The sequence below is a fragment of the Ranitomeya variabilis genome, chromosome 6 (genome assembly GCF_051348905.1).
Source record: "Ranitomeya variabilis isolate aRanVar5 chromosome 6, aRanVar5.hap1, whole genome shotgun sequence".
NCBI lineage: Eukaryota > Metazoa > Chordata > Amphibia > Anura > Dendrobatidae > Ranitomeya > Ranitomeya variabilis.
In genome coordinates this window covers 502,645,403-502,671,166 of record NC_135237.1, presented here as the reverse complement: position 1 = coordinate 502,671,166, position 25,764 = coordinate 502,645,403, and the positions used below count along the sequence as shown (strand labels likewise).

The following is a 25,764-nucleotide window of genomic DNA, read 5'->3' as shown; positions in this document are numbered from 1 at the left end:
GTGTCATAATTGACGCCTCTCCATTATTAACCTGGCTTAATGTCACCTTACAATAGCAAGGTGGCATTAACCCTTCATTACCCCATGTCCCACCGCTACACGGGAGTGGGAAGAGAGTGGCCAAGTGCCAGAATAGGCGCATCTTCCAGATGTGCCTTTTCTGGGGTGGCTGGGGGCAGATGTTTGTAGCCAGGGGGGCCAATAACCATGGACCCTCTCCTGGCTATTAATATCTGCCCTCAGTCACTGGCTTTACTACTCTGGCGGAGAAAATTGAGCTGGAGCCCACGCCAATTTTTTCCGCGATTTAACCCTTAAATTTAGTAGCTACAGCGCCGTAATTTGGAACATACACACTACTAACATTAGTAGTACGGAATATGCAAAAAAAAGGGGGATATGAGATGGTTTACTGTATGTAAACCATGTCTCATATCCTGTCGGGTTTGGGAAGGAGAAATGAAAAGCCGGCAATTGAATTAGCGGCTTTAATGCTATCTTGCGCTGCATTAAATATAAATATACATATATAGGTGTCTCACTGACATATATATGTATATATACCTATTCTATGTGTATATATCTACTCTATTCTAACCTGTCAGTGTGATTTTACTGTACACAGCACTGATTTGCCGGCTTTTCAAAGGACACCGGTGCGTAAAAATCGGACAGAACTCGCATGGTGCGAGTGCTGTGCGATTTTTTTTTCTCGCACCCATTGACTTGCATTGGCGAGTCTCGTCCGAGACTCGCAGCAAATCGCAGCATGCTGCGATTTTTTTCTCAGTCCGATTTCGGCTGAGAAAAAAATCGCAAATTAAAAGACACCTATTGAATAACATTGGTCCGAGTGCAATCCGATTATTTATCGGATTGCACTCGTCCGTTTTCCTCGCCAGTGGAAATGAGCCCTTATAGTCATTAAATTTTATTAAATAATGGCCTCCGGCGGCCATTTTCCTGAAGTCGACCGCCACAGCCTCACACCACCATAACTTTTAGACTTTTTCGTCAAGATGGCCGTATGAGGGTATGTTTTTTGTGGGATGAGTTGTACTTTTGAAATACAACATTGGTGTTACCATATCGTTTACTGGGAAACAGGAAAAAAAAATCAAAGTGTGGTGAAATTGTTCACTAAATGCTAAAACTGACCTACTATTATGATTCTCCAGGTCATTACGAGGTCACAGATACCAAACATTTATAGGTTCTGTTTTATTTAAAAGGTGAAAAGCAAATCCACAGCTTGCAAAAAAAAAAAATGGCGCCATTTTTCAAGATCCTTAGCGTCTCCATATTTCGGAATCTGGGACTGGATGAGGGTTTATTTTTTGTGCCCCCAGCTGACATTTTTATATATACCATTTTGGTATAGAAACAATGTTTTGTACACCTGTTATTGCATTTTATTGCAATGTTCAGGCGACCAAAAAGCCATAATGGCTTTTTGATTTTTTTCTCGTTACACCATTTATCAATTGGATTAGCTCTTTTTATATTTTGATAGATTGGGCATTTCTGAATGCAGCATTACCAAATATGTGTATTTTTTTATTATTATTGTTTCATTTTGAATGGGGCGAATGAGCGGGTGATTTGAGATTTCATATTTTTTAAATATTTTTAAAAACTTTTTTTTTACTTTTCACTGGCTTCAATAGTCTCCAAGGCAGACTTGAAGCTGCAGTCATCAGATTTCCTGTGCTATGCATAGCAGAGCTTCAGGGCTGTATCAGTCCTTGCAGCTTGTTGTTCTGCAAACATTGAACAACAAAATATGCAGGTTAATTAACACTCCAGAAATGAGAGATAACTTCCTTCCGCCTTCCTCCAAACCTGTGGATAATGGCAAGCAGGACAGCTGTGGGTATAAGAGGGACCTCTCTCCTTCTACAGAGAGACTCTAAAGAACAAAAGCCAAGGCACCATAAGGCTTCTTTTACACTTGCCAATACATTTCTATGGGGCTGCAAAAACGGGCCGCAAAAATTCATTGGAGTGCCTGCTCGATATTTTTCACGGCTTACGGACACGGCCCCCATTGAAAAGCAATGGGCCCGCAAAAACAATGGAAGCTTGTTTTTGCGGTGCACCGTGAATACCATTTTTGTGGAACGCCATTTTTTTTGTTTGAATACTTTCTCCCTAGTATTCGAAACCAGAAAAATGGCGATCCGCAAGATTTTTGGGGCCCATTTTTGTGGGAGACCGTGAAAATTGCAGAAATACGGCCCGCAAAAATGGGCCGCAAAAATCACGGCAAGTGTAAAAGAAGTCTTACTCCATCTGGAGGAAAACAGATTTGATCAAGTGCCCATCACTGATCCCACGGAGATGTTTGGAGAACCCAAGTTGGGACAATCAGGTCACCTGACCCCATACTTCAATGGACTCTGTCGTTTTCCTAAGCTTGCCGCTACCGCCTCTCTGTGGGTGCCTGCCAAAAGTGGGGTGCCACTGGTTGGAGTACTTGGCCCATGGAAGCCCTGAAGTCACAGATGTTCTAATTTCCAGCAAGCCAGCAGAAGGGTGAGACATTTTCACCATCTTGTGTATTTGCTGGGACTGTACTATATGTTGTTGACTGAAGCTGGCAGAATAGCTAGATTCAGCCACTTTCAGTGTAATTGGACTCACAGAGGTCTAAACTGTGAAACAATTAGGACAGTAATCCAAATTCCCTAACTCCCTGGTAAGTGGGAAGGCAGAATATAGAGGAGCAGTGCGCTCCTGAGGCAAAATAATTAGAGCAATTAAAACATTTATAAGTGGTTGTTCACGGGTTACTTTTTTCAATAAATGTCAATTGCTTTTCACTTACTCGCTTCTTCTTTTGATGATCAAGTTAAAAAATATTTTGAATGGTTGGCTAATAAAAATAATTCCTATCCATATGTCCTATAAATCCTAAAAAAGCCATATGGACGTCATTGAGTAGCTTGAGTAATGCTATGAAGAGGCCTTTTAATGAGGGAACATCACACTGGTCCTCCTCTCAGGATTATTGTGTGGGGTAACATAATATAGAGTAGCCGGACTACTCTAGTCCTCATTCCAGATAAACTAACCTGTGCTACAACCATTTCTCCAAATTGTCTTAGGAGCCGCTTTTCAATATAACATCAGGCTACATGTTGCTTATCCTACTGTGAGCAGCCTGAGTGGCCGAAACGTGCTACCATGCCCTGCAGCTCCTCCAGACTTGTCACTCATTAAGCACATCTGGGATGTTATTGATCAGCAGTTGCAAAGGGAGCTGCCAGCAGCGGATCTTGATAATTTGCTTCCCAAATGCAGTCAGCATGTCAAAACACCATTATTACCTTCACAGATAGTAGCCAAGGCGTGTAAGTGCGAGGATTTCTGCCTGTGGCAATCATACTCGATACTGAATAAATTAAGATGTTTTGAAAATGTTATTTCCATTTGCATATCATTAACAATTCTATCCATCCTGTGATTTCCAAAATTTCACGATATTTCCTTCTTGGTGTTGCAATTCCAATGTAGTAAAGCATATATGAGTTAGACAAATTTTAATTATTTAAAAAAAAAATAGTTAGAAGTATCAAAATATTACATGATTCAGTACAAGGAATTTTTAGTACAGATTTGTATATTTTATGGTCTAGGCACAGTGAGAAAACAAAAACTTATACAGTATATGAGAAATAGATCAATAATGATAATAAATCAGAATACAATAAAAATAGCAGCTGTATAAAGCAATCAACGTGCCCATCATCAGTCTTACCCTGTAACCTGTCTCACAGAAATTTCCTGTTGCTCAACACTTAGAATACAGTTTTAATACGCCCTGTCTTATTCTTGGCTCCTAAATCCCCAGAAGCGTGAGGTTGCTATAGTAACGCCTTCCTGAGCAGACGATCAGCTGAGGAGACAGTTGGGAGATGGGAACAGGAATGAAGTCTTAGGTGAGACAGTACAGTAAAAATGCCGGCAAAGACAGTGAATAGCAAGACGTAACATAATGTATGAAGCCTATTAGTCAGTCTGCGCTATATAGATTGTAATACTATTAGGTAAACAGATGGAAATGGTCGACGGTTCATATATAAGATTACTGTTTCTGTAATGTGAAATAAATATGTAAATATATGTGAATGTCTAATAGAACATCTGTTGCAAATACATTAAAGGGAGTCCGTCACCCCAAAATGCATTTTAAATGGTCTATACAGTGTTGTAGGGGACTTAGCGCCTTTAGCAGCCATATTGACACTGTACCTGATACTAGTTCAGTGCCTGAGAAAATAACTTATAATTCGTATGCACCCTTTGGCGCACCCTTCGGCATGGTCAAAAGTTTGGTGCTCTGGTATTCATCCTCATTAGCATATTGAGGCCCTTCCTTTGCTTCTGATTGGCAATGCTAGCTTCCCAGAGCGAGTGTTGTCTGAATCTGCTGGCATGTGTGTGGCTTTCTTCTTTGGCAAAACGACCATACCACTGATTCTGCAACCAAATCAATGTAACGCTGAGCTGTTAGTGTACCTGGAAAGGAGACTACCATTACTCTATATTATGCCACCTCACACCACAACCCCGGTTGTGGAAAAAGTGGGATGTTCCCTCGTAAAGGCCTCTCCATGGCATTGACCACATGGTTTCCAGTAGGATAAAATGATTATTCAGTTGCATACCATTGTCTTAGCCGCACTCCTCGGTCTTCTACCAGCCAAAAATGTTCTCTGCAGGATTTCTACAAGGCCATTTTATGAACAAGCAGAAAAGCATGCAGATTGACATATAGTATGGGCAAGACTAATTCCGATTTACTTTCAGCATTCATATGTTGGTTTAAAAGAAAAAGGAATATTTATGAAAAGTGTGCAAATTAAACCAAGGGGAAATTTATGTACTATTATATACTATTAGCATATAGTATTGTCAATACACAATTGTAATATTGTGGCCAAATTGTGTGTAATAGTGAGTAATGGACCAGCATCGTATGGATCTATGAAATATAGTAAAAGTAAATGCATTTATGACTTTTAGAGAAACACAGTTTAATAATACAAATATTTACTTGCAATGTTAAAAAGCAGAATTTCATATTATATACTATATTACATGGCATAAATACAGTACTGCTATATCTGAGAAATGTATTGGTGAGTGCAGTGGGGAAATAAAATATGTGCTACACTGCTGATTTTGCACGTTTTCACACCTTCAAAGAATGGAGAGGTCTGTAATTTTTATCTTAGGTACACTTCAACTGTGAGCAACAGAATCTAAAGATAAAAACCTGAAAATCACATTGTATGATTTTTACATAATTAAATTGCTTTTTATTGCATGAAATAAGTATTTGGTCACCAACCAACCTGGAAGAATACTGTCTCTCAAAGTATTGTTAGTTTTTCTTTAAGAAGCCCTTCTACACTGCACTCATTACCTGTATTAATTTCATCTGTTTGAACTTGTTACCTGTATAAAAGACACCTGTTCACACTCTCAATCAATCACACTCCAAACTGTCCACCATGGCCAAGACCAAAAAGCTGTATAACAACAACAGGGATAAAGTTGTAGACATGCATAAGGCTGGGATGGGCTAAAGGACAATAAGAAAGCAGCTTGGTGAGAAGGCAACTGTTGGTACAATTCTTAGAAAATGGAAGTAACGCAAGATAACTCAACAATCTTCCGAGGTCTGGGGCTCAATGCAAGATCTCACCTTGTAGGGTAAGGATGATTCTGAGAAAGATCAGGAATCAGCCAGAACTACATGGGCGGACTTGGTCAATGACCTGAAGAGAGCTGAGACCACAGTCTCAAACATTATCATTAGCAACACACTAAGTCATCATGAATTAAAATCCTACAGAGCATGCAGGTCACACTGCTTATGTCAACACATGTCCAGGCCTGTTTGAAGTTCGCCAATGACCATCTGGATGATCCAGAGGAGTCATGGGAGAAGGTCATGTGGTCAGATGAGACCAAATACTTTTTGGTATCAACTTCACTTGCCATGTTTGGAGGAAGAAGAAGCATGAGTACAATTCCAAGAACACTGTCCCAACCGTGAAGCATGGAGGGGCAAACATCATACTTTGGGGGGGTGCTTTTCTGTAAAGGGGATAGGATTACTGCACTGTATTAAAGGGAGGATGGATGGGTTCATGTATTGTGAGACTTTGGCCAACAACATCGTTCCCTAAGTAAGAGCACTATAGATGGGTCATGGCTGGGTCTTCCAGCATGCCAATAGCCCAAAACACACAGCCAGGGCAACTAAGGAGTGGCTCTGTAAGAAGCATTTCAAAGTACTGGAGTGGCCTAGCCAGCCACCAGACCTGAACCCAATAGAAAATCTTTGGGGGAGCTGAAACTCAATGTTTAGCAGTGACAGCCCTGAAACCTGAAAGATCTGGAGAAGATCTATTTGGAGGAGTGGGCCAAAAATCCCTGCTGCAGTGTGTGAAAACTTGGTCAAGAACTACAGGAAACGTCTGACCTCTGTAATTAAAAACAAAGGTTTCTGTACCAAATATTGGGATTCAATTCAAATTAATCACCAAAACAATTTCCACCACATCTTTACTTATTACAAAAGATTGCCTCAGTCACAGATTATTGAAAAATGTAACCTCACAGACTTTCCCATAATTCCTTGCAGCTATGACATCACATTGTATAGAGCAGACAAGTTAGGTGGGTCTATCATAGCAGATGTAAAAGCCTAGGCAGGGAATACAGCAGCCATTTAAGGGTGATGTTAGGATAATGTGAGGACATTAGAGCTCACAGTTCAGCAACAGAGGTAAGAAGAGAAAACACTAAAACATTGGAAAAATGCTCCAAATAGTTATGTGTTGTACAACTGTAGTAAATGTTGTGGCCTTCTGATCCCAGATCCTCCAGGAGTCACATCAGGACGTGACACACCTGTGACTATACCCCCCTTCAGCGAGAGGCCACTGGATGAGCATAAGCCACATGGAAGTAATGTACTAACCTACAAGCATTAACTTTTGAAGCAGGTACCCACATCCTTTCCTTTGGACTATAACCTCTCCAGTTCACCAAGTATTGGAGAGAGCGGCAAACAAAATGTGAGTCAACAATTTTTGCAACCTAGAATTCTTAATTAACATCAACATTAACAGTAGGTGGCGGTAGGGGCATCGGCTTCACAGGCACGACAAATCTCTTGAGCAATGACCTGTGAGAAACTTTATGGATTTTTAGTGCTTGAGGTAGATTAAGACAAAAAGCCACAGGGTTAATTACGGCAACCGTCTTATATGGCTCAATGAACCTATGACCTAGTTTCCAAAAAGGAATCTTCAGTTTAATATTCCTGATGGACAGCCATACATAATCATTTACACACAGGTCCAGGCCTGACCAAGGTCTTTTATTAGCCATGTGTTTGTATCTGTCCCCTATAACCTTCAGGTTGATGTCACCTGGAATCCCAGAAAGTCCATCTCTAGTGAAAGCACTGAACTGAGGGTGCCATATGCACCAAAAAATGATGATTTTCCAGTGGATTCCTTACGACGATTGTTCAACCCGAACTCAGCCAGAGGTACGTAAAATATCTAATCTTCCTGATTATGAGACACAAAACACCTAAGGTACGTCTCAAAATTTTAATATAAGCATTCACTCTGACCGTTAGTTTGAGGATGAAACGCTGAAGAAAAGGATAGATGCATCCTCAGGAGAAAACAAAATGCCCTCCAGAATTTAGATACAAACTGGGTCCACCCGATCTGACACCACATTGGAGGGAACTACGTGAAGCTTCACGATCTCAGTGAGAAACACTTGTGCTAAAGTCTTAGAGATAGGGAGAGCAGGTAGTGCGCCATCTTACTATACCTATCCACCGCTACTAAAATACAGTTTTTCCAGTGGATGAAGGAAGGTCCGTAATAAAATCCATGGATAAATGTGTCCATGCTCTATCTGGTATAATCAACAGTAAGAGAGGTCCAGATGATGAGTATGTGAGGTCCTAGAACACGCAAAAACATTACGGGTAGACACAAAATCAACTACATCCTTTTGCAACCTTGGCCACCAAAAACAATTAGAAATGAGGTCCAAGGTCACTTTACTACATTGGTAACAAGCAAGAACCGAGTTTTGATGAGTCCCTAAAATTTTGAGTCGCAACTGTAAAGGCACAAATAATCGCCTTGAAAACAAGAAGCAGGGGCGGTCTCCTGAGCATTCAACACCTCACTCTCAAGCTCAGAACACATGGCGGAGATGACTACTCTTTCCTGTAAAATAGGGACAGAATCATCAAAACTATCACCCCCAGTGACAATAAAATTAAACCTGCTGAAAGATAAATACAATCTAGCTTGTTTAGGATTAAGATGTTTAGCGGATTCGAGGTAAAGCAAATTTTTATGATCAGTAATTACAGTGACTGGGTGGACTGCCCCCTCCGAAAAACGACTCCACTCCTCAATTGCCGGAAGTGAGAGGACATTCAGCGTGCGGTGCAACACTAGGGGAACACCAGGGGAGATGTAAAAGGAAGACCCTGATGATAAGAAGCAGGGAGATGGGAGATGCAGGTCCTTCCTCCCATGAGCGATCACGTGCCTAGGCTCTTGCTGGCCCTGAACTTACCCTATTTAGTGCATAGGCCAGCGAGACACTAGTCCCACTACTACAAAAAGACAACATGAGGAAGGTACGACAAACAATATGAAAAGACACAACAAATAGCACACCTCTACTTCACCAACAGGATACTTCACTGTTGCAACAGGAACAAATACCACAGCTTCTCCATTGTTATTCCCAAAAGTAGTCTTTTTGGAAACCTTCATTGTGTCGTTTCACCATTATTTCTATTAGAAATCTACAGATGCATTATTTTGCAAAATGACAAAAATATTACAATGCAGCAAAGACTGCTGCAGTAGAAAAGTATAACTCAACACCTAACTATACTGTACATAACCAATGGCTTCTGCTCTGTTTAGAGTGAATTGTTAAGTTTCTAACATCTTTATTGTCTGATAGTTTAAGAAATGCTGTATCTGTATGAATAAATTGACAGTTTCACCTTAGTCAAAAGAGTTGAACCACAGTGGAATGTACCAGTCAGTGATGATTAGATAATGCCAGGCTATGTATGGCCTCAACCTCAACTAGTAACACCCAGTTGTCAATTTCTTTATGAATTTCTAGGACGAATAACAGATGAATGACTCAAAACCATGTTCTAATAGAAGATAGTCTTTTAATGTTAGTTCATGAAGAATACAAGTATTTACTAAAGCAGAAAAAGGGGTTCTCCAATAAATATAATTATTTTATATATGCCCAATTTTGGGACATAGACATTATATGGAGAAACCCATCCAGGAAAGCCCTCTAACAATATCTCATCAGTCCATATTCACACTTGGTCAAGATCACTGTTATACATCTACAGAATATTCTGTATATTCTGTATTATATTCTGTATATTCTGTCATGTATATTCTGTTCTGTATATTCTGTATTATATTCTCTATATTCTGTATTATATTCTGTATATCTACAGAATAAATAGCCAAGGTTTGTCTTAGTGAGACAAAAATAAATGATAATAATAATAATAATAATAATAATAATAATAATAAGAAGAAGAAGAAGAAGAAGAAGAAGAAGAAGAAGAAGAAGAAGAAGAAAACAACTAAAAGTGAAACATAATTAGAACTTTTTTACTTATTTTTAACTTTTAGTTATGGATGTAATGGCCAATATTACTCCTGTTATGTACATTATTTTTGCTGTACCCAAGTTGCCTAAGTCAATATACAAATACGGTCCCTTAGGTCACGGTATGTCTGATCAGACAGTGCTAAGCTCTATTAAAGTCATCTGTGTGGGGGGGAAAGCTGAGCGGCAACTTGTCTTATCTTTCAGAGCTATAGTAGTCTATGATAATGTTACCATTAAATATATATATAAATGACAGATGGTTGGAGTCAGACCTTGTGGAGGTGTAGTGTGTTCTGCTGACTCATCTGCTGCTCCAACTGTTAGACTGGATGGCAAATCATGAATTTATAAAGAGCATTACCTGCTGAGGGCAAATCTTTATTAGACAGGTAAAGGCCAGCATTGTGAAGCGTCGCCACTGACAGATGCGAAAGGTACAGCAGCAAGCGCATTCATCTGTCACAGGGAAACATGGTTGACCTGGTTTACGTCAAGGGATATTTAGCTGACTGCGCTGAAGAATGAATGACTGATGAATATATACAGTGTATATACAGTACCTACATAAACCTAAAATATATACTAGATCAATAAAATGTTTTCACATAACTTGCACTGGTTCCGGGAAACAATTTAGCAATTTAGTTGACTCGCGTTTTTAAGCTAAAATATTTGCTAAAAAAACTCAAGTCACAAATTGTAAATCCCCAATTCCCAAGAACGTCTTGCCTCTAGTATTTCTTATTTTAGCCATGTTTCCAGTGTCAGCATGAAATATTACTCTATCAGGTATAGTAATACACATTAAATGACCCAGATTGAACTGACTAATTTATTCCTATTTTATAATAAAATCTTCAATTGTTTCTGTACTAAAAGTTGCTCTGGATACACACATTCCCAAGGTGACCACTAGGGGGAGAAAACTAGAGGTAGATTTGCCTTAATATTAAAGGGAACCTGTCACCCCATTTTTTCGATATGAGATAAAAATATGGGTCAATAGTGCCTGGGCTCTGCTTTACATCAGTACCTTTTATATCCCCCGATTCCCCACATTTGCAGAGAAAATACCTTAGCAATCTCTCCGCTTTTGTATGTCAATCACCCCGGTCTTGTCCGTTGGGCAGGGCCTAATCGCCGATTCTCCCCACCTCTGGCTTCGCTCTACGAATCTTCTTTCCGACGTTAGCGTTTTTTTCAGTGCCTGCGCATTCAAGTGTCATCTCGCGCGTGCGCAGTATGTTTTGCCCAACAGTGGGCAAAGCATTCAACTCATCATTGCACATGCGCCGGCATTTTCCTTGATGTTCTGTGCCCCGGAAGTCTTTCTATGCTTCCGGGGCACAGAGCATAGGGTCAAAAGCTGGCGCATGCGCAATAATGATTTCATGCTTTGCCCACAGTTGGTCAAAGCATACTGGAGGCTAATGCAATGCGCAACCACAGAAACTGACCACGATTTGTGCTATTCACAGATCTAATTACGTCTGACATGCCGAGGAGCAGGGGGAGAGACAGCGATTAGGCCCTGCCCATCGGACCGGACCGGGGTGATTGACATACGAAAACGGAGAGATTACTAAGGTATTTTCTCTCCAAAGGTGGTGAATCGGGGGATATAAAAGGTACTGATGTAAAGCAGAGCCCAGGCCCTATTGACCCATATTTTTATTTCAAATAGTAAAAACGGGGTGACAGGTTCCCTTTAAATTTTACTCCGGTTTGCTCCCCCTAGTGGTTGTCTTATACTGCACAAATCGGAATCACAAAAGACCTCTGCATCAAATGTACACATAGAGAATGCTAAGAGCAGAATGTAAGAAATAATTAGTATAAACCATTACATTCCATTCTGTAACATCTTAATATACAGTATACTTACCTTGCAATGTCTTCACATACTGTTCCATCAGATGTGCTCGGATCCCAGAATTCCGAGCGGTGGAAGTTCACGACCGCCATATTGGGACACCAAAGTGATGGGTGTCTCAATATGGAAACTGCTTGTAGTAACAGCCTTCTGCGCGGTACCACCAGCGGAACACTGTCGCACTACACACACACACACAAACACACACACACACACACACTGTATATGCCGTACGCAACACACACACACACACACTGTATACGCCATGTGCACCACACACACACAAATCATTCGGCTGATCCTGGTGGCAGATGTGCGACGTGTCTACTTGCAGAGGAAGCCGGTGACATTAAAGGGGTTTTCCCACGAACGAAAGTTCATTTTAAAAATTGTCTGTGTCTGACCATGTACGAAGCATGCCACAGCTCCTGGGCAGGGGAGGAAGCAAAAGACAATACTGACATTACAGCAGGGGATCACAGAGGATTCATTTTGTGAGGTAAAATATTTCACTGACTGTTTTTAAACAATATTTTACCTCACAAAATGTATCCTCTGCGATCTCCTGCTGTAATGTCAGTATTGTCTTTTACTTCCTCCCCTGCCCAGGAGATGTGGTATGTTCTGTACACGGTCAGACACAGTCAATTTTTAAAATTAACTTTCGTTCGTGGGAAAACCCCTTTAAAAAGTGAATATCAATGCCAACATGGCTCCTCCTAAAAAGTACACCAATGTGAAAGAAGAGAGCACAGATGGGAGAAGTCAGCACATGGGAAAAGAGAGAGTGGATAGGTGGGTGTGCACATGGGGAGAAGAGATTGTCAACTCTGCAAAGCCTGCCCTCATCGTGACATTACTGCCCTCCCAATGCGATAGCATCGGGCCTCCATCTAGTATAATATAATAATAGCGGCACTTTAATGATTCCTTCCATATTAATTCCTTCTTACCCTCGATTCTTTTTTCTCTCACACTCATCGACCATTGAAAAGACTTGAGTAGCCTGTATTTGTCTCTGTTTTTTCATTGAAATGCTTGTGCCAGTATCCTACACTATAATGGTCAAGCATTTTTGATAATATCAGCTTGAAGATCCCGATGAAAATTACTGACTTAGTAACCTAAGTTAATAAATAGTTGACTGTCTACACTTTACATAACTCCACAACTATACTTTTAATAGCAATACTTCTTACAATGGAAACAAAATTAGGTCATTCTTACTTCACCAATTTTTTCACACAATTTTTAAAACAACTTGGCAAGGCAGATGTTCCATACATCTTGGAGATCTAGCCACAGATCTATAGATGTGACAATTTTTTCCATGTCTTTGTATAATTTTAGACAGACTCGATGATGTTTAGATCAGAGCTCTGTGGAGGCTTTGTCATCATTTCCAGAACTTTTTTTTTTTTACACTAAAATTAGTTCTAAATTATATTGGCTGTTTGTTTGGGGTCGTTGTCCTGCAGCAGAATAATATTGGAGCCAATCAAATGCCTCTCAGGTGGTATTGCCTGATGGATAAGTATCTGCCTGTATTTTTCGGCATTGAAGACACCATTAATCCTGAAAAATAACACAACTCCATTTGCTGAATTTCCTCCACTAACTTACAAGAAACCTCCACCATGATTCACTATTGCCGCAGACACATGTTTGTTGTTTCCAGCTCTGGACTGATGCCACTGCTTGACATCTTCATATTTTGATGGTAAATAAGCATGATCTGTCACTCATCTGCTGTACTAAGTTTCCTTTGTTGACCACTGCGTTTATGGTCTTCGATGTTGGGCATTTCTAGGTGTTTCTTCAAAAGAGATTCAATGCACATCTTGCAACCCCAATCTGCTTTGGCATCTTTGACTGGTAGAAACCTTCCAATATGACTACCTTATGTCTTGTTCTAGTCTTGTTCACGTGCTCAGTCTTGCCATGGTGTATGACTTTTGGCATGAAACTGACAAAACCTAAGAAAGAAACAAAATGAGCATATACCCTGCTGTAAGTACAGTAAATAAGTAAATAATAATAGTACATATAAATAGCAAAGGGTACTTAGTAAACAATGTTTTTTATCCAAAAAGCATGACAGCCATCTCACCGTGACAAGGTGTACCCAGTCAGGATGGTCCTATAATTTAGTATTAAAACCTTAACTTGTGTCAGATGACCTCAATGTAGATTGGGGTAGAGTAGAACTGGGGTCCGACTGGTGATACACCCACCATTAATAAATGAACAGCCTAGCTACAAAAAAGGGAGCCACACCCCTGTTTGTACAAAGTACAAAAAACTGCAGCAAAACCAAAGAAATGAGCAGGAGCATGATTTTATATGCATGCAACATATAAGAGCATGTTCACACGGTGGACATGTCACAGACAAAACCTAAGATAGGAACAAAATTGTTTCTATCTCAGGTTTTGACTGTTAAATCACCACCTTATGACTATGCTCTTATATGTTGTATGTATACCAACTTTTATACCAGCTAATGCTCTGGCTCATTTCTTTGGTTTTGCTGCAGTTTTTTGCACTTTGTACACACAGGGTATTGGCTCCATTTTTGAGCTAGGCTTTTCATTTATATAAATAACTATATGAAAGAGCAAAATTCTTCCAAACATAAATCATAAAATAGCATGATCTTTATTTAAATTTGCAATTAAAAACAAATTGATAAAAAATGTAGTTGGAGATGAAGACAAGGGAGTGTCCCTGAATATTACTGGCTACTAAGGGCTTGGCTGTAACCAAGTGTACACCACGAGCCTGAGCAAGTCGCTGGGACCGACGCCTATGCTCAGCACCACTCGCAGTGGCCGAACCTGAATGGGACGCCGCAGAGGCAGATAAGGCTTTGGATCTATCTCATGCAGGGGGAGAATCCCAACACCTAACATTACCTCCCTGCTAGCGCCCCCACCGGCGACCTTCTCCATGCTCGAAGGCCGCAATAAGCTGAGGAGCACGAATGTGCTCAACAGGCTCCCAGGTCCTATCTTCTGGTCCATGACCCTTCCAGTCAACCAAGAAAATATTTTAACCGTGCACCACCTTAGACCAGACAATCGCATTGACTTCAAAATCATCCAAAGACGTATCTGAACCCCCAATGGAAGTCTCAGAAAACCGAATCATATGCACAGGTTTTAGAAGTGACACATGAAAAGAATCGGTGATGTTTAAGTGAGGCGGTAGACTGAGGTGGTACACCACAGGATTAATGTGCTCAAGGACCTTGAAAGGACTTAAATAGCGAGGAGCAAATTTAGTGGTCTCCACTTGCAGCTTGATATTATGAGCAGACAGCCACACTAAATCTCCCGGGGCAAAGACTGGAGCCAGTCGACGATGCACATCAGCAGTAGCTCTCATTCTCTCCTTAGACAACCTAATTGCATCATGCATGCAATCCCAGATATCACAGGCCTCCACAGCCCAGTCCACCACCCTCAGATCAGAAGACAAAATGGGCATGGGCACAGGGACACACGGATGCTGACCATAAATCAAAAAAAAAGGAGTCTGCCTTGTGGAATCAGCGATGACATTATTTAAGGCAAACTCCGCCCAAGGCAACAAGGAAGGCCAGTTGTCATGCCTGACTGACACAAAATGTCGTAAGTAGGTGACCAACGACTGATTGGTCTTCTCCACAAGCCCATTTGTCTCAGCATGGTATGCAGTTGACAAATTGAGCTCTATACTGACAGGTGACAAAGCTCTCTCCAAAAATGAAACATGAACTGGGGACCATGGTCACTGACAATCTGATCAGGTATCCCATGAAGGCGGAATATATGTTTAATAAATAAGACTGCCAGAGCCCATGCAGAATGTATACGGGGCAGAGGAACCAAATGCACCATCTTTCAGAAATGGTCAGTAACAACCCAAATGACCTTGTTGTTGCGAGACTTAGGCAATTCAACAATAAAGTCCATTCCGACCATCTCCCAGGGCCTGTCTGCCACTGGCATAGGATAGAGCAGACTTGCGGGTCTCTGCCTGGAAGAATAATACCTGGCACAAGAGACACATGCTTGGACATAATCTCTGACATCTAGCGCCATCCGAGGCCACCAATATGACCTCCATAGGAGATCAGAGGTTCATTTGATGCCAAACAGACCACCCAATTTGGAGGTATGTGTCCAGGAGAGAACCTCTGGCGGCAAATTAGGTGGCACAAAAGACTTACCCAGAGGCACCTGCTCTAAGGTCACTGGAGCCACAATTCGAAGACTTTCTGAAGGGACATTAAACGTGGCTCGTCCTCTTCCTCAGAAGAAACTACAGAACGGGACAAGGCAAAGGCACGTAGATTCTTTTCCCTGGACAAAAAATGAATGGTAAAATTGAATTGGGAAAAGAATAAGGACCGGCTCGTGGGAATTTAGCCATTGCGCTATCTGTAGATAGAAGAGATTTTTATGGTCCATAAAAACCTTGAAAGGATGCCGAGCTCCTTCTAAGAGTTATCTCCATTCAGAAAAAAACAACTTCATGGTGAGCAGCTTGCTGTCACCAATAGAATAATTCCTTTCCACTGGTGAAAATATCTTGGAAAAAAAGAAGCATGGATGTTTCCAACCTTGAGAGTCTTTTTGGTACAGGACCGCTCCAGCACCAATGGAAGAGGCATCCACCTCTAGGATGAAAGGGTTGTCTACATCAGGCCGGTGCAGAACTGGCGCCTTGGTGAAATGAGACTTCAGGGAGATAAAGACTTTGGAGACCTCCTTAGACCACTGCCTAGGATTAGGCCCCTTCTTGGTGAGGGCAACCAATCGAGCTGATAGGAGGGACAAACTGGCAGTAATAGTTTTTGAATCCCAAAAAGCACTGCACTGCCTTAAGAGAATGCGGTTCCTGCCAGTTCAACACCGACTCCTGCTTGGCAGGGTCCATAGCTAAGCCCTTGGCCGAGATGATATAACCCAGAAAAGGTAGAGACTCTTGCTCATACACTTTTCTAGCTTGGCAAATATGGAATAAGCGTGTAGAAGCTCAAACACTCTGCAGACATCCTGACGGTGTGTGTCGACATCTGGGGAGTAAATGATGATATCATCCAGGTATACCATCACCGAAGTGGATAATAATTCCCAAAAGATGTCATTCACAAAGTCTTGAAAGACTGTGGGAGCATTGCAGAGACCGAATGGCATGACCAAATACTCATAATGGCCATCTCGGGTGTTGAAGGCGGTCTTCCATTCATCCCCCTCATGTATACAGATGAGATTATAGTCCCCAAGCAAATCCAACTTTGTGAACACCCTAGCACCCCGCAGCCTATCAAAGAGCTCAGAGATTAGAGGCAGTGGGTATTTATTTTTAATAGTAATTGCATTTAAACCACTATAATTAATGCAGGGAAGGAGTTCTCCATTCTTCTTTTGGACGAAGAAGAAAGCAGCCCCCGCAGGAGACAAGTTCTCCCTAATATACTCAGACATAGCCTCAGTCTCCGAAATAGACAGTGGATAGACATGCCGACGAGGAGGCTCAGCTCCCGGAATGAGGACTATAAGGCAGTCAGGGGCAATGAGGAGGAAGAGTCTCCGCGGCCTTCTTGGAGAAGACATCAGCGTACTGCCAATAATGCCTGGGTAGGGAGGTTTGGTCAACTGTGACCTCATACAACCCGATTGAAACTTGGGCCTCATGACAGTGTCCTTCACACGAATTACCCCAACCTTGTATGCTCCCTGTTGCCCAATCAGTACGGGGAGAATGGTAACGCAACCAGGATAAACCCAAAAGTACCTCATCTGTGACCTCAGAGAGTACCAGAAAAGAGATTTTCTCCTGATGCTCAGGTGGTACCTTAAGGGTAAGGGGTATCATCTGATGTGTAATTTGATTAGGGAGTGTGGACCCATTTACCACCTGAGTGGTGACTGGGCTATAGAGCTTGACCAAGGGAATAGCATGCCGCAGAACGGAGGCAGAAGACTCAAAGTTGCCCTCAGCTCCAGAATCCAGACAGGCCTCTGCAGTGAGGGAAGATGACCCAAAAGTCAGGGAAACTTTAAAAGTTAATTTGGAGTACAACTCTACCGTGTCTAGTGAGCCCCCTCCAATAGCCACTAGATGTGGTCGTTTCCCTGATGCCGGGGACACTTGGTGTAATGACCAGCTTTCTTACAAAAAAAGCAGGTCAGTGGTGGACGCACAGAGCGAGAATTAGATTCCGCCCGAGATTCTTCCATGGCTGATCAGATGCACCATCTGATCACTCATCTGAGCCGGGCATTTTAACGCGTTAGCGAAGTTCGGAGCTAGCCAAAACCGTTGTCTTATGGCAGCTCACTCTAATCTCCACTCAGCATGACAGAGATCGATACAAGTGGATATTAGATCTTCTAGAGAAGAAGGTATCTCCCTAGTGACCAAAGCATCTTTTACATGATCAGCAAAACCCCTCCAGAATATGGGAATTAAGACCTTATCAGGCCACTGTAGCTCAGAGGCTAGAGTTCGAAATTTGATGGTGTACTGGCTGACCATGGAAGAGCTCTGTGCTAATGCTAAAAGTTGGAGAGCAGAGTCATGTATGATCCGAGATCCCTGAAAGACATGTTTCAGAGCCTCCAAGAAATGAGGACCACTCTGGACCACCTGATCTACATGTTCCCACAACTGCGTAGCCCAGTCTAATGCCCTATATTTCACAAGGGACACCACAAATCCCACCTTTGCCCGCTCAGATGGGAATCGTGAGGCCAGCAGCTCCAGCTGGATTGAGCACTGGTTCACAAAACCCCTGCAAGCCTTACTGTTCCCAGGTAAAGAGTAGTGAGAAAATCGTGTGACAGAAGTTGCAGCCAACACCATAGTGATGGCTTGACTGGCTGCATGCGCTGCCACTGCGATAAAATCTGCAGCAGAAGTTGCCCGCTCAAGAGTGAACAATCTGCCCTCCAGCCATTGGATGTAGTACTGGAGCCGCTGCTCGTCTGCCATTACTTACCAGACTCAGGCACTAGTATACTGTTAGGGTTGGTGGATTGCACTAAATAAAAGAGTAATGAAGAGCAATCGCAACCAGGGGTCCTCCGTGCAGAGATGGAAAACTGCTGCTATAGAGCAATGGCGGAACCAGGCAGTTAGGTGGAAACTTAAACGTACAGTGTTAAAGCATCACACTGTGTGAACAGAACACTACATCTTCAGCTCTGTTATGGCACAGAGAGGAACAGAGAAAAGCAAAGTACTGACCCTGTTACACGTCACAGGGAACCAGCACATGGGAAGAGCTCGCTCTGCGAGCTGATTGTGCTAACCGCACAAAAGACGCTAGATGCAGGACCTAGTCGCTTTCCCAGTGAGGTCTAGTCTGAGGGTTGGTACTTGCTCTGTGACTCAACTGTGGTAACCGCACACAAGGAGGAAACAAATGCTAAGCCAAGCAAAGTACGACGAACTAACCCTGCCTAGCCAAGTTATTACTCACTGGGTAATGAGCGGCACATTCCCAAGTGCAGACTGAGTGGTAGAGTATCCACAGGCAACAACCACACAAAAATGATACTAGCGCAGCGGCGTGCGCCTCTGAGAACCTTTTATACATTAGGCTCATGTCCAGTCGGACAGGACCTTGCCCGTGGACCAATCTGGCACTGCCACATCACCAGAGCAGCTGACATCCGACCACCAATGAGAAGATGCCATGTCCCGGACATGCTCAGTACAGTGATCTCCAGACAGACTCCAGAGTGCCGGAGCGTCCCGAATAATACTGGTTACTAAGGGCTTGGTTGGAGAGGCAGAAGTAACCAAGCATACACCATGAACCTGAGCAAGATGTTGGGACCGACGTCTATGCTTAGCAACACTCACAGCAGCTGAACCTGAATGGGAGACCGCAGAGGCAGATAAGGCTTGAGATCTATCCCGTGCAGAGGAAGAATCCCAATGCCTAGCAGTCTATCTCTGAAGCTAAATGCAGGGGCATCAGAGAAGGTATTGAGATGTCACAAATGGTTGTTGTACAGAAGTGACTGAGAGATCAGGTCACAGGCCAATTAGCAATCAACTTGTCAAAAATGCTGATAAATTCTGTATTCTAAAAAAGGCAGATTCCAAAATGATTATTCATGAACAGCTAATTTTGAATATATTGAAATGCAATTAAGGTAGATTTTAGTCTGACCTAAAATAATTGTTAAATGCCTGATACATTGTAGGCAAATTAAATCTAGTATTGACACATGCATGGGATCAACGAAAAATACATTAAGATTGAACATATAATGTATTTCAAATTTTAAATTAAAAATTCTGGCCCACAAATTTTCTTTTAGTATTTGTTAAGAACATTCCTCAAAGTTTTGAAAAAGTTGCAATATGTAGAATTTTTGCTTCTTCTTACTATACAAAACTATACATGCAGGTGTGTGACAAATCTGCTACAAACACCTTTTATATTATGACTGGGATGATCAGATTGATATCATATTCCCACTACACCTATGGACATCTGTGATTCTAATCTAAGTCGTCTGAATCTGCTGTATCTACCACTATGGAAGGCGCTAAACACTGAGATTCTGTCTTCTTTGCTTGTTGGCATGGTAACGCTTGTCAAATTATCTCTTGGTAGTGGTCTTTAATTGATTGAATAAATTATTTCAGCTACATGTGATTACAGAGCAAAGTATTGGGCTTGTTTGTTACCATAGACAAAGCTTTTTGCATATATTAATACATCGGTAAGTAATTTCATTGTTGGAAACAGTACACAAAGGGTTTTCCTGTGTTTTACATACCTATAGGCCAAGTGCTGGCATAAAAGGAATAAATAGTGAAGGGAAACCTCCTTTTTCTGCTTGGAAAACCTCTATCCAGAGTGATGACCAGAAAATACATAGTGCTCAAACACTTCATGGTACTCAAGTGTGTCTCAACAAGGTACTTAACATGACAATCTGTTAGTCTAGCCCATGAAAGGAGCAAGAGGAAGGAGCAAGTGTTAAATTATCACTCAGAAAATTCCTTCCCTCCTTTGTTTCTGCCCATAAATAATTTTAACTCTTCTTCATCTGCAAGAATTTTGCTTTGCTGACTATCATATATGATTTATGTAGTTGGGCTGAAAAAAGCACCATACCTTAAGCTAATAAAAACTACCTCTAGTGCAAAAGGTTACTACTACTTTCAACATCTTGATTTTTTCCTTGTGTGGTGCCACATCAGATCATGGGCATTCTATGTGCTAAGATATGCTGTACCCATAAAATAGTATCACTTCCATTGGCATCAAAAACATACATACATGAACATGATACATGATACATTTCTAACCGCATATCTAGCTTCTCCCATTCCCATACTACCTCATCCCACCCTCTCTCTGTTGGTATCTCTCAAGGCTCTGTCTTTGGACCCCTACTCTTCTCCATCTATACCTTTGGCTTGGGACAACTCATAAAGTTCGATGGCTTCCAGAATGCCTCTATGCTGATGACACTCAGATCTACCTCTTTGGCCAATAAGTCACCTTTCTGCTGTCCAGAATCTCAAAGTGTCTTATCAGTCATATTCTCCTTCTTCTCCTCTTGCTTTCAAAAGCTTAATGTGGTCAAAATTGAACTCATCATCTTTCTACCATCTCACCTAGCTCCCCAACCTGATCTATCTAGCACAATAAATTACATCACACTTTCTCCTCTCTTCCTCGGAGTAACCCTTGACTCTGCACTTACCTTCAAATCCAATATCTAAGCTCTCACCACTTCCTGCCGCGTCTAACTCAGAAATGTATCCAGAATCTGTCCCTTTCTTAACTGTGAATCTACTAAAATGTTAGTGCATGCCCTCATCATCTCCCGTCTCAACTTCTGCAATATTCTTCTCTGTGGCCTCCTTGCTAACACTCTCGCACATCTGCAGTTTGTCCTTAACTCTGTTGTGTGACTAATCCACCTCTCTCCTCGCTACTCTTCCAAATCTCCCCTCCTCAAATTCCTTAATTGGCTCCCAATTCTCCAACATATCCAGTTCAAACATCTAACATTTACCTACAAAGTCATCTATAATCTGTCTCCCATATATCTCCAAACTAATCTCCTGATGTCTTCTCACACATAATCCTCGATCCTCCCAAGACTTTCTTCTCTCTCCCACACTCATACGTACCTCACCCAATTGCCTCCAAAAGACATATCCTGAGTATATCACATCCTCAGGAATTCTGGCCACCAACATGTCCCCAACATTCAGAATTTTCAGATGTAACTTGAAAACCCATGTCTTCAAGACTGCTTAGAGCCTGCAATGACCTTGTTGCCACCTCACTAATACCAAAATTGCTGCAACCCCCTAACCTAATGTAGGTAATGGGAAAAGGGAGTGGCAGAGTCAGTTCACCTTGTGTTCTCTGCATCACCTTGTGGATATTATCTCCGCATGGAGCCACACTGGCCTGGGACTCACAACCAAGAATGAAGGAAGAAAAATAATTTCTCCAGTGAAGATACTTGTTAAAAAAAACTTCACATTTATTTCTTACATATAAAATAGTGACATGCTGGAAGACCACCTAGTAGCCCTGAAGCAAACGTGTTTCAACTATATAGTCTTATTCATGTTCTCATTGGTGCTGTAAACATAAATAATAATAAAATGGAGATAGAGAGAATATACATATAGAATCTGATAGAACATACCAAACACACCTGTATTCCATTGAAGGCCATGGGTGCCACGTTATAGATACAAACATCTTGGAGGATGTACGGAATGATGGGGGGGTTCAATGTTTAAAAAAATTCTAGACATGGATTAATAACAAATAAATGAGCACTCTCTGGCTTTCGCCTTAGTGGAATTAGCACAGGCCGCTCAGGTTGGCGGTGCTGACCATGGAAACCATAATGCTACTGTCCAGATATTACTAGACCACTGAATCTGACTCGAACAGCGAGATGTTTCTCTCAGTCACATGACCCCTGCAGGCAATCACAGATTTCAGCTGTACTATCACATCCAGATTGTGAAATAAAGAAAAATATTGGACCAGGCCGCAGTCTTATAGTATTAAATGAAAGTGAATGTTAAATAATAACTAGATGGGCACTTCCTGAAGGAACTACAGATAGTGCTTTGGAATGGTGCCAGGGCTGCCCCTGCAAGACTTTCACACTTGGGTGCCCCTCAGGTGGTCCGATTTGGCGGGCGGGGTCACTCTGGGTCCGATTTGGCGGGCGGTGCCACTCTGGGTCCGATTTGGCGGGCGGCGCCACTCCGGGTCTGATTTGGTGGGCGGCGCCACTCCGGGTCCGATTTGACGGGCGGCGCCACTCTGGGTCCGATTTGGCGGGCGGCGCCACTCTGGGTCCGATTTGGAGGGTGGCGCCACTCTGGGTCCGATTTGGCGGGCGGCGCCACTCTGGGTCTGATTTGGCGGGCGGCGCCACTCTGGGTCCGATTTGGCGGGCGGCGCCACTCTGGGTCCGATTTGGCGGGCGGCGCCACTCTGGGTCCGATTTGGCAGGCGGCGCCCCTCTGGGTCCGATTTGGCGGGCGGCGCCACTCCGGGTCCGATTTGGCGGACGGCGCCACTCCGGGTCCGATTTGGCGGGCGGCGCCACTCCGGGTCCGATTTGGCGGGCGGCGTCACTCCGGGTCCGATTTGGCGGGCGGCGCCACTCTGGGTCCGATATGGCGGGCGGCGCCACTCCGGGTCCGATTTGGCGGGCGGCGCCACTCCGGGTCCGATTTGGCGGGCGGCGCCTAATCCGGGTCCGATTTGGCGGGCGGCGCCACTCCGGGTCCGATTTGGCGGGCGGCGCCACTCTGGGTCCAATTTGGTGGGCGGCGCCACTCTGGGTCCGATTTGGCGGGCGGCGCTACTCTGGGTCCGATTTGTCAGGCGGCGCCACTCCGGGTCCGATTTGGCGGGCGGCGCCACTCCGGGTCCGATTTGGCGGGCGGCGCCACCCTGGGTCCGATTTGGCGGGCGGCGCCACTCTGGGTCCGATTTGGCGGGCGGCGCCACCCTGGGTCCGATTTGGCGGGCGGCGCCACCCTGGGTCCGATTTGGCGGGCGACGCCTCTCCGAGTCCGATTTGGCGGGCGGCGCCACTCCGGGTCCGAGTTGGCGGGCGGCGCCACTCTGGGTCCGAGTTGGCGGGCGGCGCCACTCCTTGTCCGATTTGGCGGGCGGCGCCACTCCGGGTCCGATTTGGCGGGCGGCGCCACTCCGGGTCCGAGTTGGCGGGCGGCGCCACTCCGGGTCCGATTTGGCGGGCGGCGCCACTCCGGGTCCGATTTGGCGGGCGGCGCCACTCTGGGTCCGATTTGGCGGGCGGCGCCACTCTGGGTCCGATTTGGCGGGCGGCGCCACTCTGGGTCCGATTTGGCGGGCGGCGCCACTCTGCGTCCGATTTGGCGGGCGGCGCCACTCTGGGTCCGATTTGGCGGGCGGCGCCCCTCTGGGTCCGATTTGGCGGGCGGCGCCACTCTGGGTCCGATTTGGCGGGCGGCGCCACACTGGGTCCGATTTGGCGGGCAGCGCCACTCTGGGTCCGATTTGGTGAGCGGGGCAATAATTATAATAAGACTACAGATAGTGCTTTGAAATTGTGCTGTGCTATTACTTTAAGAGCTGATATTATCTGGCAAAACTGTGCTGGTGTGGTCATGTACAGTTCGCAGGCGTTGGCATAGTAACTGGGCCTGACTGCGCATATCAATGAGCTAATCAGCCAGGTGGCAAGTGGCAGGTACATTTCAAATTGCCTCAGAAACCCGGCCATTATAACCTATGGGAAAATTTCCCTATTGAAATGCATTACAATGAGGGGAAAAAACATTTTCAAACGCAAATTGCGCCAAAACAACAAATCCGATCGACACGAAAAATACTTAGCACACCTCTTGGGGACGCTGGCTTCGAAATGACACCTCACTGGAGTCTGTGAGTGAAGCGGTTCGGGCCGCATTACGTGCGGACTGAATAATAATAAGAACTAGATGGGTATTTCCTGAAGGAACTACAGATAGTGCTTTGGAATGGTGCCCGGGCTGCCCCTGCAAGACTTTCACACTTGGGTGCCCCTCAGGCGCTGGTTTGGTAGTTGTAGCCCCTCAGGGTTGAGGCCACTCTGGGTCCGATTTGGTGGCTTGGGTCACTCTGGGTCCGATTTGGTGGCCCGCCAAATCGGACCCAGAGTGGCGCCGCCCGCCAAATCGGACCCAGAGTGGCGCCGCCCGCCAAATCGGACCCAGAGTGGCGCCGCCCGCCAAATCGGACCCAGAGTGGCGCCGCCCGCCAAATCGGACCCAGAGTGGCCTTGCCAGCCAAATCGGATCTGTAGTCTTATTATAATTATTGCCCCGCTCACCAAATCGGACCCAGCCGGCCAAATCGGACCCAGAGTGGCGCCGCCCGCCAAATCGGACCCAGAGTGGCGCCGCCCGCCAAATCGGACCCAGAGTGGCGCCGCCCGCCAAATCGGACCCAGAGTGGCGCCCGCCCGGCGCCACTCTGGGTCCGATTTGGCGGGCGGCGCCACTCTGGGTCCGATTTGGCGGGCGGCGCCACTCTGGGTCCGATTTGGCGGGCGGCGCCACTCTGGGTCCGATTTGGCAGGCGGCGCCGCTCTGGGTCCGATTTGGCGGGCGGCGCCACTCTGGGTCCGACTTGGCGGGCGGCGCCACTCTGGGTCCGACTTGGCGGGCGGCGCCACTCTGGGTCCGACTTGGCGGGCGGCGCCACTCTGGGTCCGACTTGGCGGGCGGCGCCACTCTGGGTCCGATTTGGCGGGCGGCGCCACTCTGGGTCCGATTTGGCGGGCGGCGCCACTCTGGGTCCGACTTGGCAGGCGGCGCCACTCTGGGTCCGATTTGGCAGGCGGCGCCACTCTGGGTCCGATTTGGCGGGCGGCGCCACTCTGGGTCCGATTTGGCGGGCGGCGCCACTCCGGGTCCGATTTGGCGGGCGGCGCCACTCCGGGTCCGATTTGGCGGGCGGCGCCACTCCGGGTCCGATTTGGCTGGCAAGGCCACTCTGGGTCCGATTTGGCGGGCGGCGCCACTCTGGGTCCGATTTGGCGGGCGGCGCCACTCTGGGTCCGATTTGGCGGGCGGCGCCACTCTGGGTCCGATTTGGTGGCCCGGGCCACTCCGGGTCCGATTTGGTGGCCCGG

The 25,764-nt window shown here is 44.6% G+C and overlaps 1 long non-coding RNA gene across 2 annotated transcripts in view; it reads left to right on the top strand.

Annotated features, from left to right (window-relative positions):
* The first annotated feature begins 3,769 nt into the window (after positions 1–3,769).
* Positions 3,770–25,764, top strand: part of LOC143781418 (uncharacterized) — a 44,423-nt gene continuing 22,428 nt past the window's right edge. Inside the window, exon 1 of one of the 2 annotated variants that reach the window (XR_013216705.1) lies at positions 3,770–3,941. This is a non-coding gene — a long non-coding RNA (uncharacterized LOC143781418). The remainder of the gene's footprint in view (positions 3,942–25,764) is intronic. The other variant, XR_013216704.1, reaches the window with a different exon arrangement.